The 17,107-nt window shown below is 41.1% G+C and overlaps 1 long non-coding RNA gene across 1 annotated transcript in view; it reads left to right on the top strand.

Annotated features, from left to right (window-relative positions):
* The window catches only part of LOC137654574 (uncharacterized), a 45,805-nt gene extending 29,835 nt beyond the window's left edge, over positions 1–15,970 (top strand). The window contains exon 2 of the long non-coding RNA XR_011046661.1: positions 15,639–15,970. This is a non-coding gene — a long non-coding RNA (uncharacterized lncRNA). The remainder of the gene's footprint in view (positions 1–15,638) is intronic.
* The last annotated feature ends 1,137 nt before the right edge of the window (positions 15,971–17,107 follow it).

Below are 17,107 nucleotides of genomic sequence, written 5' to 3'. Positions count from 1 at the left end.
ATAATCATGACTTATTAATACTGTCTTTGTAAAAATATAAAGATAAACTGAATGCCCGTATCTCAAAACTACACTTATTTACCTTCAAATTCTATCTTCTCCCTTAGTTTTAAATATATTCCAAAGAGGAAAAGACAATTTCAACATCTCACTGATATAAGGTAGAAGAAACTTTGCTCTAAGAGTTCAGACGTGGGTAATATCGGTGATATTAGTGGAATTAGTAAAGGAGAGAGATGATGAAGAAGCGACTCTCCCCTAAAGAAGTAAGATATTGAGCAAAGGGATCTTAATCTATGATTAAATTATGATAAAATAACATTGTTTTGGTTTATTAGTATCCCCCCCAAAAAAAATTCATAATAATCATGGTTTATTAATATTGTCTTTGTAAAAATACAAAGAAAAACTTACTCCCGTATCTCAAATCTATACTTATTGACCTTCAAATTCTATCTTCTCCCTTAGTTTTATAGAAATAGCATTAAAATTTTGTATATAACTTAGCGAGACAATATAAAACTATCAAATAGAGCCTTTTTTTATACTTTTATCTTATTTTTTTCCCTGATTTATAGGGTTTATTTTTTTTACTATAATGAAAAAAATCATATCTAGCAATAAATTACTTATAGAAATGAAACTTTTATTGGAAGTCTACATCAGGTCTATATAGGGTAAGAAACCCAGGTCTTAATATTAAGTACTAATGGAGGAGTTAGAATTTGAGGAACGCTCATTTTCTAGATAAATCGCCCTGGCGTCGTAAAACCAAAGGTCAGAGGCAAAACTCTTATGAAGTTTGGAGATGTCCTAAGTCACTTTATTCAAAGTCCTATCCTTATAAAACAGCATTAGCCGGCCAACCCCTTTAACCCTCGCTAAATTCCAATGGCTCGTCCGTTTAGCTTCGCTGAAAGTAATACCCCTATAAATAGGCAAGGTTTGTATCGTTAGGAAAAATATAAATCATTTCCAAATTTGTCATTCTGTTACAGTTTTTATGCTGCTGCTCTCCTCCTCTCGTCTATTTGGCTGGGAAGGTAGTGCGCAATCCTTAATTTGTCTGTTCTCTCGTGGGACTCCTCTCCTGTCCGTGGATTAGGTGCTCCTTCCGAGGGAGTTTTTTCTTGCAAGATTTCCTCTGGTAGCGTTGCCGTTCTTCTTCTTTCGGCTAAGATAGCCAGATAGAAGAATCTGCTGTCACAGTGCCGTCACTTTCTTGTTCTCCTGCCCCTATGGCAGCTCCTGATTAGCACACTAAACTCGGGGAACTAGCTTCAGCTACGTTTCTCATTTAGTGCACGATGCAGACTGTCAACTTAAACAAGGCTTCTTGATGGGAAGCAAAAAGCTCTGTCCAGAGGGCCGCCTACAGGGGTTGGACTACTTTCCCTTCCGAGGTAAAGTTATCCAGGTGTTGGGCTGTCCTCTCTTTCGAGGGAGAACTTCCCTTCACCATCTCTGTCTAGCAACCTTTTCGTCTGCGGGGAGAATTGATGACAGCTACATATCATCACCTGTTGCATTTTCTTTGCTAAAGACTACGCTCCCCCCATGCTGAGCCAATTCTTCCATCGGGAACGGAGCAAAATCCGAGGCAAGTCTCCTGCAGGGGATCTCCTCTCTCATTCACGAGAGACCACCCATAGAGACTCCTTTTCAGATACCTTCCTGCTGAGCGGTCTTCCCTGTGTAGGACCGATATCGTGATTGGTAAGCTCGCCAAGTTCGTGGTCCTCCACGTCGCCTCAGAAGCTCTTTCTCCTTTGGTAAAGAGACTTCTGTTTGCCTCGTAGTCGACATCTGCCGAACGATCCCCTTCGGAGCTTCTTCAAGGACCTCGCCATTCGCCCGGCGTCAATGACCTTAAATGTCAGGATGCCTGAAAACCTTAAATCAATCAATCGCCATTCACCCACTAATCAGCTGTTGGCTTCGGGACAAGTCTTGCCATTCCCCCTCTGGTTTCTGAACTTCGTCTGTCTCACCCGACTCTCCTCGGACTCGACATTCGCCAGCCTTCAGCATTCACCTGTCCAACGCTCCTCTCTGACCTCTCACCATCGAACTGCTGTTCCTGGGTACCCGTCGCCCATCAAATCTCCGGGTTTCCTGACCTGCCATCTATGACTGGGGTAACGTTGCCAATTGCTAGCTTGCTGATCGACAATCCCCAGCTCACTGATCACCAATTGCCAGCTCGATGATTGCTAGCTCATCTTTCACCAATTGTGGACCTCCAGTCTCAACGATTGCCGATCTCCAGCTTGTGGATTGCCGATTTCTAGCTCGCCGATCACAGATATCTAGCTCGCCAATTGCCGATTTTTTAGCTCGCTGATCGCCGATTTCTAGCTCGCCAATCACCGATTTCTAGATCCCCATTCACCAACTCGCCAATCGTCGAACCATACTACTGTACTTCAACTAACCGATTGTTGATTGCCAGCTTTCCAAGTGTCATGTCAGATCACCGCTTGCCCATTGGCAGCTCACAGGTAGACCATTCGACAGCTCACCATTTGCCAGCTTGCCTATTTGCAGCTCTCTGATCGTCATCTTGTCTATCACCAGCCTACTGATTGCCAGCTTACCAACTGCAAGCTCAACGATCGCCATCGCTGATTGCCATGCCGATTGCCGACCGCCTGGTCGCAGGTCACCAGGTCTCAGATTTGCCAGCTCGCAAATTGTCGATTCAATTGCTAGATGATCTCCAGCTTCTTACTGATTGCATAGATCGCCGAGCAGCGTTTGTCAACTCATCGTTTGGCGTTTTTGACAGGCATCAGTTCTGTTTGTCAACTTAACATTCGCTTACTCGCCGGTCACTAGCTTGTGGTCTTCACTGATATAGCTCAAGATCATCTTCTCTCCTCTCTCTTGGGCTTAAGCTACTTCACTAACCCTCCCATGTAGAGTTGAAGAAGCTTCTCCTTAGTGTCTCTTTGAAGAGTGCTCTCATCTAGATGACATAAATCGTCTTCTCACCTCTCTCGGGCTTACGCTACTTTGGTAGCCCTCCCACGCAGAGTTGAAGGAGTTTAACGCAGATTTCCTTCTAGGCACTTAACGTAGCACTCTCCATTGATGACTGGGGTAATTCATGAGGGTTATCATTGGTACTTAATACCCCTCTTGTCTTTTGGGTTTTGTTTGTTTCTCACAAACAGGGTTTCTTCGGTTCCCAAAGTTTTCATCACCTTTTGATAATTTTGAAGAACCCGCTGTCATGATGCCAGGTTTCTTCATCGAATCCTGCACGTTCATCCCACATGAATGTACGTTCTTCACCTTCACTTCGTTCCTACTACAGGAGGAGGCAGATCCTTTGAATCTGTTCCTCTCCCTACATCAGGATGCGCAACCCCATAAGGTTTCTTACGACCTTCACCCGTGTCAATAGACTCTCCTCGGTCTCATTGTTCACCAGCCTCACGGCATTTGTCAGACCAACTCTCTTATCCATCTACTTGTCAATGAACTCCGGTTTGTGGCTCTCCAGCTGGTTCCAGCCACACGGTCGCTCGTCCCTCACGTACTCATCAACATGCATCTGTTCACCATTTGCTAACGGTTAACCGTTTGCTAACTTTTCCAACAGTTTGACACTCGCCATTCATCTTTTGGTCACCGATCGCCAACTGTTCGCCACTCACCCTCCGCTCATCGTTTACTAACAACTTAACGATCTCGAGAAAGATCGGAAGCCAAACAATAAACAACGCTGATCACCTTAATGATCATCAGGCTACCAATAGTCCCTATCAGCAGCTCGTTGGGAAGCTACCACTCGTGATCATTCTCCAGCTGCACAGCGACCCCGGGAACCAGCCCCCGACCAACAGTTTGACACTCGCTGTTCATCTATTGGTCACCGAGCGCTGACTGCTCGCCAGTCACCCTCCGCTCGTCGTTCACTAACAACTTGCTGATCTTGAAAAAGATTGGAAGGCAAACAATAAACAACGCTGATCACCTATATGATCATCAGGCTACCAACAGTCCCTATCAGCAGCTTGTTGGGAGGCGACCACTCATGATCACTCTCCAGCTGCACAGTGACCCCGGGAACCAGCCCCGACCAGATTGCGTTTTCTTGAAAACAGGCTCAGCAAGCCTTCTCCTTCACGAGCCTCGAGGCGCTCTCCGGAGTGATGACAGTCTTCTCCTCGCCGTTCTCCTTCACCTATATTTCTCTCCCCACAAGCGCAGGACATCTTGTTTGCCAATGAGAGCAGAGAAAGGCAAGATTTCTTCCATCAGCAGTCGTTCAAGGTTCCTAGAGAACCTCCTTCACAACCTGTACCGTTCCCTCGTAAGGAGACTTCAGCACAGCAGCCATGCTAGTTTGTCTTTGACTGCGGGTAAGACTTCCTTATGGAAACTCCCTTCATCATTCCTTTCAGGGGATCACTCCAGTGGTGCTGCTATAGGTCAGGAGACGTGGCTGGAGCCCTGGTGAGGGCTGTTACTCAAGCCTTCGCGACAGATTTTCCCCCTGTTTGCCCTTCAGAGACTCCCAGGATCCCGCTAGAAGACTCTTCCTTGCCGACGGCGGACTCAAGGCGAAAATCCAATATTCCTTCCTGTAAATAGTTTTAGGTATTTTCCTCTCCCCTGAAGAGGAATAGAGGAGGTTGAGTAGGTGGTCTCGTCCAGTGTCATGCTGACCCCAGTTAGGACCTCCAAGCGGAGACTCGAGTATCACCGTGCCTCCTACTCCTCATCCAATTGCTCCACAACCAACAGCCCTGAAAGAAGCTTCACACAGGAAGGAGTCCCTAGGTAGCTCCTCCTGCCCTCTCCCATTGAGGAGGTTCCTCAAAAGCTTGGAGCAGCCTCTAAACCTGTGGAAGACAATATCCTTCCTCCTACGGATGAGCAGCATGAGTGTCCCGCCAAAGACGTCTGTATTTGATATCTTCCCCCTGAGGAAAGAGTCCAAGGACTCAAAGACGATACCAAAGTCCTCGATGAGGATTCCAAGACCTGTAGAGGCAGTCAGGCAGTTATCACCAGCCCATTACTTCGACGATGACCACGACCCACTCTGAGATGAAGTCTTATGGGTGGAAGAGTTCGCTCTCAGTACTCGGTCTTCATGCTGTGGTCAAAGTCTGATTGGTACAGCCTCTTAAACCTCTCAGAGATGAGGGCAACCTTCCTGCAGGCAAGAGATACCCCCCCCCCTTCGAGGGGAATTCAGTTTTGATCTCTGGCTCATTTCTAGTACAATGCCCGATGTCTACCTTCAACTTGGGCTAGAACTCGGGGATGAGAAACTGAGAGTGCAGCCAAGAGGATCGCCTGTAGGTGATGGAGCTTTACCTTCCGTTATGGAGTCGAGTCATCGACTAGGGCAGCAGATGTTGCTTGTGTCCTTCCACTCTGCGGAAAAGACTTCCTTCTCCCATTGGTCTCCCCTTTGGAGGACTCTACCAGCGAAGAGAGAGATTCATCCACTCCCCTACTGAGGGAATGATTCCTCCACCAGCCGTTATGCAACAATCTTCTTGCTTGCTGGAAGGACCATCGACAGAGGTAGCAATTGGCTGCCGCCTTTCCCATCTGCGAGAGAATCTTCCTTTACCTAGTTGGCCTCCCTTTCGGGGATTCCTCCCATAGGAATTAGGTTCGCCCATTCTCCATCATTGTCCTTCAGAGCAGTCTTGTCTTGTTAGAAGGCTCTTCTCTCCTACTGACGTAGATCCTGAGAAATTCTACAGGAATTGGTTTCTTCCATTCTCTGCCCTTGATCTTCGGGAATAGGAAAGCAGACTCTTCATGTCCAGTCAACTCATCTGCAACTCCCGACGGAGATCCCGAGAGAACCCTCTCGCCGACTCTTAACAGCCACACGCGAACATCTTATATAAAGTGGTATCTTTGTTGTGACTACACGCCTGGAGACTTTCCAGCCCCTCCTCTCTCAAGGAGTCTCTCTCGCAACAGGTTGCAAAAAGAATATCTGGACACCTGGATAGATCTTTGGCCAATCCAAGCTAGGGTGGTATCATTGGAGCATTAAGGTTGTTCCTCGGTTACCCTCAGGAAGAAAGCTTATCTTGGTCTCGGCAATGAAAGGCCAGCACTAGTCCTTGAGCCTTGCTTTCACACCAGAAGGAATAAACCTTTCTTCCACGTCGGCATTGCCCCTCATACAGAGTTTTGAGCCTATGGACCCTTAGTCGGAAAGGAGACCTTGTTCCAGGACTCCAAGCAGCAGAGGTCTCCTGACCTTGATGACAGGCCTCCTGCTCGTGTAGGCTTTGGCCAAGAGAGTCGGCAAACCCCATGGAACGCCCTTACCTTCTCGCATTTACGGCAATGAGCCAAGTAATACTTGACCTCATTTCTGGTAGCTCAAATCCCAGAATCCAAACCCTTTGGTCTGGGAGTCCTTTGCAGCACCACCAATGATCCAGATCAATGGTTGCTATGCCAAAAAGAAGATAAAAGCCCTTCCTCAAGGAAACTATGAGAGCTCGCCCCGAGTGTCAACACTCATCAACACGGGGAAGAGCAAGAGGAGGATCACGGAAAACACTATCTCTGCCGTGATTTGCAAGGTAATATACCTCGCACTAAATCCAGATCCTCCTCTGACATGTCGACCCGTGCACACAACGGCAGGGGCAATGCTACGTTGCTGGCTGTCAAACGAAACTACTTTGTGGCACAGGTTCTACAAGCGGGCTTGCGGAAGCGTTAAATCACCTTTACCGCCCACTACCTGATAGACGTAACCCACAGGAGACTCGATATGGTCTCTATCGGTCCTGTGGAGGATACACAACGTCTGGTTTAACACTCCATCCTTAATGGACGAGTAACAGGAGGTTGAGGGCAATAGTTACCCAGTTTTAGTTTAAGTGAATGAATAAGAATGACTGACTCTCTCTCTTCTTCATCCTCTCCTCTGGGGGAAAATCAGCCTCCAGGGTCCTCTACACAGCTGACCTCAACCAACTGCAGGTAAACCATTGTGTTCTTTTGTGTAACCTGGTATTGTATCAATACTGTTACATCCCCATACCCTGGTGAGGTGATATTGGGAATGTCTGGGTGATCTCGGACCATTCCTATGAATCGGAAGAACTCTTACCTTGACAGTGACATTGCTACTTTGTGGCACAGGTTCTACAAGCGGGCTTGTGGAAGCGTTAAATCACCTTCACCACCCACTACCTGATAGACGTAACCCACAGGAGACTCGATATGGTCTCTATCGGTCCTGTGGAGGCTACACAACTTCTGGTTTAACACTCCATCCTTAATGGACGAGTAACAGGAGGTTAAGGGCAATAGTTACCCAATTTTAGTTTAAGTGAATGAATAAGAATGACTGACTCTCTCTTTTCTTCATCCTCTCCTCTGGGGGAAAATCAGCCTCCAGGGTCCTCTACACAGCTGACCTCAACCAACTGCAGGTAAACCATTGTGTTCTTTTGTGTAACCTGGTATTGTATCAATACTATTACATCCCCATACCCTGGTGAGGTGATATTGGGAATGTCTGGGCGATCTCGCACCATTCCTATGAATCGGAAGAACTCTTACCTTGACAGTGACATTGCTAGTATCACAAACACACAGCTCGTGTAGGCCGCAGACCATGCATAGCAAGGTTTTCGTGAGGTGTAGGGTTTCCACCTAACATGTGCTAACACACACAGGGGAATCCTTAGGTCAAAGCCAAAAAGCCAGATTGTCAGGCATGTCCAACCTCCTAATGGGTGAGTCAACCACTATAAATAGTGTTGGTTTGTATTCTAGTTACTGAACAACTGACAATTTGGAAGTAATTTATATTTTTCCCAGTGATACAAACCTGTAGCTATTTATACAGATTTGCCCGCCAACCCAGTCCCCCTTGAAGTCCTACTTCCAAGCAAAACGAGTTACATTCACAGGTGTCTGACCCCCCAGCTGGTGAAGCCTTGACGAAGATGGGGGGCTTACTGATTAACGGCTGGGCTCAAATAAACAGTAAAAACTGCTTTCCCACTGGGCCTTGGTGCCCAATTGTTGATCCAACTAAATTAGACAGCTTCTTCTCTTCTTTATTTTATTCTCCCATCGCTTCCTCTTAGTCATGAACTTGCTGACGACTTTGGCTTGTATGACTTTGGTTTTGACTGCTTCTTTGGATTTGGCATAGGGTGGGATGGATGGCATACCATCTCAACCTGTAAAAATTTAGATGCCATCACCCTCTGGCAGACCCCATTGGATGCCGACTTAGTCTGTTAAGAGTCGGGCTCCAGTGATCCGGTTTTAAGTCGCCCATGTTTGTGGGTAATGGGTGACGTCAGGCATTGGAGTCCTCGGTGGGAGGGGCTAACTACCCCCACTAACCAGTGTACGCCCACCCAAAGGGAGGCAGCCCCTCTCTAATAGAAGACTGGTCCCCGCTGAAGCCTCTTCTCGTCTTGGGCCACATGGAATAGGAGGACCGTCATCCTCCAATAAGACGTGGATAACCCGGCTTGCTTCTTCCATAAACACCTTCCCCTCCATTGACAACCTGGAAAATACAAACTTGGACCTCGGTACAGACAGCTCCAACTCGAGTTCTAATATTGGAACAGAACCTTATTCAAGTTATGTAAAGAATGATAAGAAAACACTAGAGAAGAAGAGAGAGAGAGAGGGGGAGTGAGAAATTATGACAGTACAGATATATATAGAAAAGTAGAAGTATTACCTGGTCACTATGAAATAATGAATTATGAAAAATTTTTACTTTGCAATTTGAAAATGGAAGGCATGAGCGTGAAAATGTTTTTAAAGCTAACAGGGAAATAGTTACTATATGTAGAGGGCAGCCAAAAATTCTTCCCCAGGGAAATGGAAGTCTCTCTTGATAGACACACTATCCTAATACAAGCTGAAAGATTAAAAACACTTACAACATTGGACAGTCATAGTATCTAATGCGTTTCGCACCCCAATTTCAACCAGAGTAGGGGTGTGATATATGCTCCAGAATTGCTGGACATAGAGGAAAAAGAAATTGAGGATGATCTGAAAAGTCAAGGAATAGTAAAAGTAGTCAGAATGAGAAAGAGTTGAACAACGTATTCCTCTGACTACTTTGATTGTAACATTTGATCAATGCAAATTACCAAATGTTGTTAAAGCTGGTTGGCTATCTTTGAAGGTGAAACCATATATCCCTTCACCACTGCGATGTTATCATTGCCAAATGTTGGCCATTTAAGCAAGAAATGCATGGAAAAACTAAATAAGCCAGCTGTTTGTGCCAACTGTGGAAAAAATAATCATGTTGCATGCATAAAAAATCCAAATTGCATACATTGTGGGGAAGCACACCCAGCTACATCTAAAAGCTGTATTAAGTTTATTCTTGAAAAAGAAATTCAGGCCATTAGGACCATGGAAAGGGTTACTTTCAATGGTTCTGAAGAAAAACTTGCCTAAGCACACGGACGAAAATTATATCCTCACTTCTAACATAAAGAAACATATGCAAGTAGTTAAAGAGGTTGAAAGTCAGATTGAAAATTTATATCCAGAAATTGTAGAAAAATCAAAACAGATACCTAAAGATCAGAAAGATATTCAAAAGCCATCTACTCCCATTCTAAACATTAGTACAAACCTCTCTCAGACCGTGTCCTTGCCTGATTTGATGGAGGTTCCACTTGAAACCAATTTACCTGGTGAACCTGTAGTGGGGAAGGTGCAAAAACCTGATAGCTCACAAACTTTTGACGAAAAAGAGACCACCATCTCTCTCACCTCCTACCATAAGAAACATTAAAGTCACTTCAAATAAATATGATGTCATGCCTGCCGATATTTCTGATGAACTGGAAGACAACTTAAATCGGAAAATCAAGTTGAGGTCCACCATCCTCCTCAACAATTAGATCAAAAGGACACAAAGAAAAAGACAAACACAAAACCCAATATATCAAGATCATCTCTAGAGATACCACCTGGAAATAGTTTTAGATCAAATATTATCAATGGGAAGACTTCATCCAAGGTATCTTCCAAAAAATAAACCATAGTTTTTTCCTCCATTCTGCAATGGAATTGCCAGTGTATGTCTACAGGAGAGCAAGCTCGATGCTAATACTCCTTGGCCTCGAGAGTATGTTAGCTATAGGACACCATATGATCAACGAGCAGGGAGCCATGGGAAGGTTTATATAGGTTTGTCGAGATGTTCGACAAATATCTGTGTCTATCTATACCCCTCTGCAGGAGGTGGTTTTACAGATTGGTATAGGGAGAGAATACACAATCTGTTCTTCTTTTTTGCCTCCAAATGATAACCTCTCGTATGATAATTTAGTAAAGGTGATTAAACAACTTCCACAACCATTTTTCTAACTAGGAGATCTTAATCGCAAACATCCTTTATGGGGCGATGTTTTTCCAAACGCAAGGTGTAATATTATACAGTATCATCAATTTTGGAGAATGAAGATGTAGGACTCCTTAATACAGTAGAGCTCACACATTTTCATGTACAGACAGATACCTTGTCCTTTATTGACCTGTCAGTTGCAAGCTCTAACTGTTCTCGATTTTAATTAGAGAACATTAGATGATTGGCATACTAGTGAGCATGCACCAATCATTATAAACACCAAAAATGGTCCACTTTTACAGAGATAGCCACGATGGAATTTTGATAAGGCGGACTGGGATAGATTTCGGAGCTAAGTGAAATTGAAAGAAATGCAGAGCAGTTTGAAAGTGTTGATGATACCATAGACTGACTTAATGGTACCCTTCACACAGCAGGAGTCATTTCCATTCCCAAAACAACAGGGATATTCAAACGACAACCAGTCCCCTGGTGCATCAGAACTAGCTGCCCTGCACAGAGCCACAATTAAGTCTTAAACTCGATTGCGCAGGTGCCGTACTGAGGAGAATTTAGTCAAATACAAGAAATGTAGAGCACACATCTGTCGTGCCATGAAAGAAGCTAGGCGCCAGTCTTGGGTGTCTTTTGTTTCCTCCATTAACAGTAGAACACCAACATCATCTGTGTGACAGAATGTGAAAAAGATAGTAGGCAAATTCACCCAAACCCACCACCAGTGTTAAGGGTAAATGGTCAATATGTGACTGGAGCAACCGAAGTTACCAATGCCCTGGCTGATAATTTTTCAAATGTATCATGCAAGTGTTAAGCAGCTCCTGGTCACCAGTATAGGAGCATTAAAGAAAAGAAAGTTTTAAATTTCGCAACAAGAAGGGAAGAGTCCTACAATTTTCCTTTTACTGAAAGAGAATTTGATTCTTCACTTTCTACGTGTAACGATACAGCCCTTGGACCAGATGGACATATGCAATGGTTAAACATGTACTTGTTAATACCAAGATATTTATTTTAAGCATTATTGATAGAATATGGCATGATCATAGTCCAATTGTTTGGGAACTAGCCATCATTTTAGCCTTTTTAGAATAGGGTAAGGATAAGTTTTTAGCAGCAAGCTATCGGCCTATTACATTGACTTCTTGCTTATGTAAGATCATGGAGAAGATGTCAATGCAAGACTAATGTGGTACACTGAAAAGAAAGGCATTTTATCATCTAGTGTGGATTCAGGAAAACACACTCAACAACTGATGTTTTGATACGACTTGAGTCCTCTATTTGTGAAGCCTTTGCTTCCAAACAGCACTATGTAACAGTCTTTTTTTTACCTTGAAAAGTCATATGATACTGCATGGAGATATGGTATACTTAAAACCATTCATGAATTGGGATTAAGAGAAGAGCTACCACTGTTTATTCAGTCATTTCTTTCACATAGTTTTTCAAGTGAGAGTGGGGGAAACTCTATCAGAGATTAAATGTCAGGAAGGAGGAGTCCCCCAGGGTAGTGTGCTGAGTGTGACCGTATTCGCACTAGCAATTAAGGAGATATCCTTAGTCATTCCCCAAGATATCCTCTCTACACTATTTGTGGATCTCTCCATATCATTTGCTGGAGCTACAATGGCAATGGTTGAGAGAAAACTACAACTCGCAATTGATAAAATTATTCAGTGGGCTGATATGAATGGGTTTAAGTTTTCAACAAGCAAAACTACTATTGTCCATTTCTGTTGATCCGGGGAGCACATCCAGACCCGGATATATAGCCTACATGAAAGGACAACGGATCCCATGTGTAGGGGAAGCTAAATTTTTAGGATTGATTTTCGATTATAGGTTGACATGGGTCCCACACTTGGTGTTAAAAGCTAAATGTCTTGAGGCTCTGAATCTTTTAAAAGTATTGTCCCATACATCAGAGGGGCAGACCGTAAAACTATTTTAAGATTATACAAGGCCTTATTTTTTTCCCAAAATTAATTATGGATGTGAAATCCACTCGTCAGCCACCCCAAGCCTAAAGATATTAGATTCGATACATCATGCTGGTATTAGATTGTCCACAGGAGCATTTAGAACCTCACCTATCCCAAGTCGTCTTGTTGATGCTGGAGAGTTACCTCTAGACCATAACAGAATGTCTTCCATTGTTCGGTAATGTTTTGGGTTACAAAGACTCCTTAACTCTCTAGCCTTTCAGACTCCAAGCCTTGTAAGGCACTCAACATACTTTGAGTTGCACCCAAAATCTCCTCAACCTTAAGGCTTTCGGTTAAAACAATTATTAAAGAGTCTTGATATAATTAGAGGTAAGATGCTTTCATTCAAGATGTCATCAACCCCTCCGCGGAAATTACCAGAGATACCTTTTTGTTAATATTTTATTGGTGTTAAAAAAAACATGACTGAATTAGAACCCAAGTCTCTTTTTATGGAACATGTTGAACATAGGGAATCAACTTTTATATATACCAATGGCTCCAAATCTGATGCTGGTGTTGGATTTGGAGAATATAGCAGTTCTTTTAACTGTTGAGGTGCACTTCCTCTTAATATATTTCAATATACTGCTGAATTACATAGCATACTAACCGCTAATGAAAAAAATAGCGTTAAAAGGGGGCAATTTTACCATTTATAGTGATTCAAGAAGTGTCCATCAAGCTTTAGAAGGTTTTCATTATGGTAACCTTGTAGTTTTTTAATATTTTAGAGTGGCTTTTAATTATTGGCCTAAAGGGTATAACAGTTCGATTTTGCTGGGTTCCAGCACACGTAGGTATGTCTGGAAATGAAGAGGCTGATTCACTGGCATAGAGTGCTGCAGCCAAGGTGCTACTAAGAAGTTATCCCATTCTCTGTAATGATTTTTTACCAGCAACTAAGAATTCTATTTATAAAAAACAATTGGCAACAGCATTGGGATAGTTTAATCGAAAATAAGATAAGAGAAATTGCGATTGTTATATCCTCTTGGAGGTATAATGGGATGCCCCGGAAATGGGAGACGACTATGTCGTCTCAGCATTGGTCACACTCGGATGACACATTAGTTTCTGCTGGCTGGCCAACACCAACTATACTGCGACAACTGTTTGATACCCTTGACAGTGAGGCATTTGTTGACTGAATGCCCCACTTATAGCACAGAAAGAAATAGATATCTGTTTGAGGCTTGGGGTGAGGATGGCAGTTATATCCTTACCAAGACCTTTGGACATGTGTCGTACAATGCTAGTGGTATTTTTTAATTTATATCAGAAGCGGGTCTTCTTAATTCTATTTAACTTTTATAACATTTATTTTTCTGGTTTTCATTGAATATTCTTTTAATCTTTATATATAATAAACGATATTGGCGTCAATGACCTTCGATGTCAGGATGCCAGAGAACTTCAAGTCAATCAATCAATCTCAGGTGTTTGAGTGAGAGGGGTAGCTTTTACCCCCAGCCTCCCCCCCCCCCCCTCCTCCTTGCTAACCAGCGGTAGTTAACCATCGCTGAAAGTCTAATGGCTTGTCTTTCAAGTTCGCCGAAAGTAATACCCCGTAAATAGCCAAAATGAGTGTATAGTTAGGAAAAATACAAATTACTTCCAATTTTGTCATTTTCTTGAATAAAGTTTTCTTATACCACATTTTTTCCTTGATGTTTTAGCTCTGCTTTTAAAAAGTAGGGTTTAATTTTGATATATCTGTAACAGCTGTTTATTTTGCAATACTAGATAATTATGTATTTACTTTAGTTTTATATTCAGGTAGCATCACATACTTTATTAAATGTTTCATATTACTCCATGGGTTTATATACAAAAAACTAGTTTACAATCCTAATATCAATATCGAAATCTGTAAAAGTTATAACCGTTATTCCAACTCACTAAGAGGAATGCAGTAAAAGTCGAAGTCCTGATCCTAGGTTGATATCTTTTATTGATTTTTAAGGTTGCAGGATAGATGGATTAACCTAAGTCATTGTTTGTTATTATATTAGATTCGGTATATAATCTGAAGCTTAGATTCATACAAAGCACCAAATACCAGAAGCGTGCAATTGTGAGTCATACCGACTTTTGTCAAAGATTCTATGATGTAAAACAAGGCCGTCTCGAGGCGGCTTTGTGTAAGCATAGTCAAAACAATAATATATTTGTTACTTGATGCAAGATAAAATTAATGATTTGATTAGACAATAATAGGTCAGTGAAGGAACTAAGGCATGATAGGGCAGCCAATGGTAGATAATGGCAGGATTATATAATCAGTGAATAAGTTTGGATAAAGTTTTCATTGATTTAAGGTAACATTGGTTAATCATTAGAAAAAGACACCCATTATATCTTCTGAGTTTAATAACGTTAAAGACGTGACTCTTGTAAAACCCAGGTTTTCAGGTTAATAGTGTTGGAAAGGTTACTCCATTGATGAAATATACCCATTGAGTAATAAACAATAAAGTTGAATAAGCTTGTCAATAAACTAATCGAGACTAGATTAGAGTCAGCGTGTGCGCGCTACATTTTTCCATAGTTTAAGTTGATACAGATAATCAAGGCCAATCTATTGGCCTTGCAGATAATATGGGTAGAACAAGTTGGTTCAATGACCGAAGGTTAACCAGAAAATCCACTTAGATAAATTAATTAATATGATAGGATAGTTAGATTTAGATTATGGAGGAGCCATACAATATATAATTAAAATTTAGTATGTCATTTTAATTACGGGAATGATGCTTTAGCTTGATAAGTTTAGGAAGTGGCTGGTTTTATTGTGTTTTTAGGCAAGTGAAAACTAAACTAATTATTTATTTACACAGCACTATACTCTTGAATAATAAGTAATATTTTACACCTGAAACTGTTACCGTGTCAGTAAATCTTATTTTTGCTCAGAATTTATACATAATACATGCCTTTTTTATTAGTATTGTGTGTATTTGACCAGGTATACTGTGTGGTGTGGTTTATCGAGTATCTATTGAAGTAAATTGAAGGATGAAAGTAGTTTTTTAGTCAGAACACTTCCACTTTACCAGATATGCTTTCAGTTGTAATATTTGCTATTATAAATGTCACGGGTATGTTTAGTTTGTCATTATTTCCACTTTTATATTAATACATTAGAGTAATTTATATTTTTAATAGTTTATCATGCTCTTTATTTTACTAAAAGATTAGTGTTAATATTGAAGTGGACAGTAAAAATTTGAATAAGACTGATATATTTGTACAATTAGCATCTTTTATTTATTTTTCAGACTACAATCATCAAAAAAATGAAATATTCCTATTGGCATGAAGATGAAGATCAACAGCGAATAATCAGATATTTACGACAGAAAATTCCAGAATATTTCAAAGGAAGATAAAATATTAGATTGATTTGATTAATACCTGATTTCAAAAGGAGCACCAGTGAATCGTCTCTACTGAAGCGGCCAGTCGATCATCAAACTTTGCTGGAATATCAAGATACCCTTACGAGAAATATCGTTACAATAATACAAATATCTGGAAATGCTCAACTGACTAGAGTTATTTAGATTTTAACGGCATGTATGTTACAGTGGTCACTCCCATAGGTTCATTGGCAATCGCTAGTAGGAGATGAAAGTAAAACAATTTACAGTAAATAATTAATGCAACTTTTTGCAGAAACTTTATTACCAGATTATTTCTAGCTTATCAAATTGTGTTTATATCCTCGAAGCCGTGGATTTAACTATTAAAGCTATTAACTTTTACTCAGCCCAGTAACAAGTATTCAATTTGCTAGAAGCATTGCATATAAAGCTAAATTTAGTTAGTTTTTATTTTTTTGCATCTATGTAATGGTAGTATTTTTCTTTTTAATAAATTTTAAACTCCCAAAATTTAACATGAAGATTAGGTCCAGGTCAACATACATGAGCTTTTCGACTTTGCAATTATAATTCAGATGTCAATTTTCTAATTATTATCTGGTATTAAACAAGAACAACCGTTCGATAATTTGCCTGCAAACTAGTTGGTGAATACGAATATCCCGAATAATATTGGATTCCTATTACCTCTTAGAATGATTAACTGGAATTATTATAGGTAACATTAAATGGATTGGTTTAATATGCATTATTGAAAAATTGTTTGAAAAAGGAGGACATTAAACGTTAAAACACCGATTAAGACCAACAAATTTAAATGAAGGACACTTTTCCTAAGATTTTCTGATTATATCAATTTTCATTAACTAACTGTTAAATCAAATGTCAGTTTCCTTTGAACCTCTTAACAGACTTCTAGATCATAGGATTTATAGAATTGTGTAAAGTACTGTAAACAAAAAAAGGTTATCTAAATGTATGAGTGGAGGGAAATTGATGATCACCTTTTTAGCAATTGATCCAAGTTCATTCTACAATCTATATTACAGTACATTAATTGCATGTGGATATAACCTACAAGTAATCCTTTTAAGTGAATATAATTTTATTTTTATCTATGTTTACCATTTAAGCTTTCTTTCGAGGCTGTCATGTAGTTATTCGCAACTTTCATCGAATTTTCTATTACACAACTTCGAATCTATAGTAGGCCTATGGTTTCCTAAAAGGTCTTAGTACATATGCTTAAGATGGTAGCTATTTAAGAGGAAAAAAGGTTGGGTCTCTTGCTTGTGCTTTTCAGTCTTTTTTTCAGGCACTTTTCTTGATTGGACGGGGCTGAAGTTTATATTTTAACAATCATC

The sequence above is a fragment of the Palaemon carinicauda genome, chromosome 15, assembly GCF_036898095.1.
Source record: "Palaemon carinicauda isolate YSFRI2023 chromosome 15, ASM3689809v2, whole genome shotgun sequence".
Taxonomy (NCBI): Eukaryota; Metazoa; Arthropoda; class Malacostraca; order Decapoda; family Palaemonidae; genus Palaemon; species Palaemon carinicauda.
The sequence above is the reverse complement of the archived record's forward strand: the minus strand, read 5'-3'. Positions and strand labels throughout refer to the sequence as shown.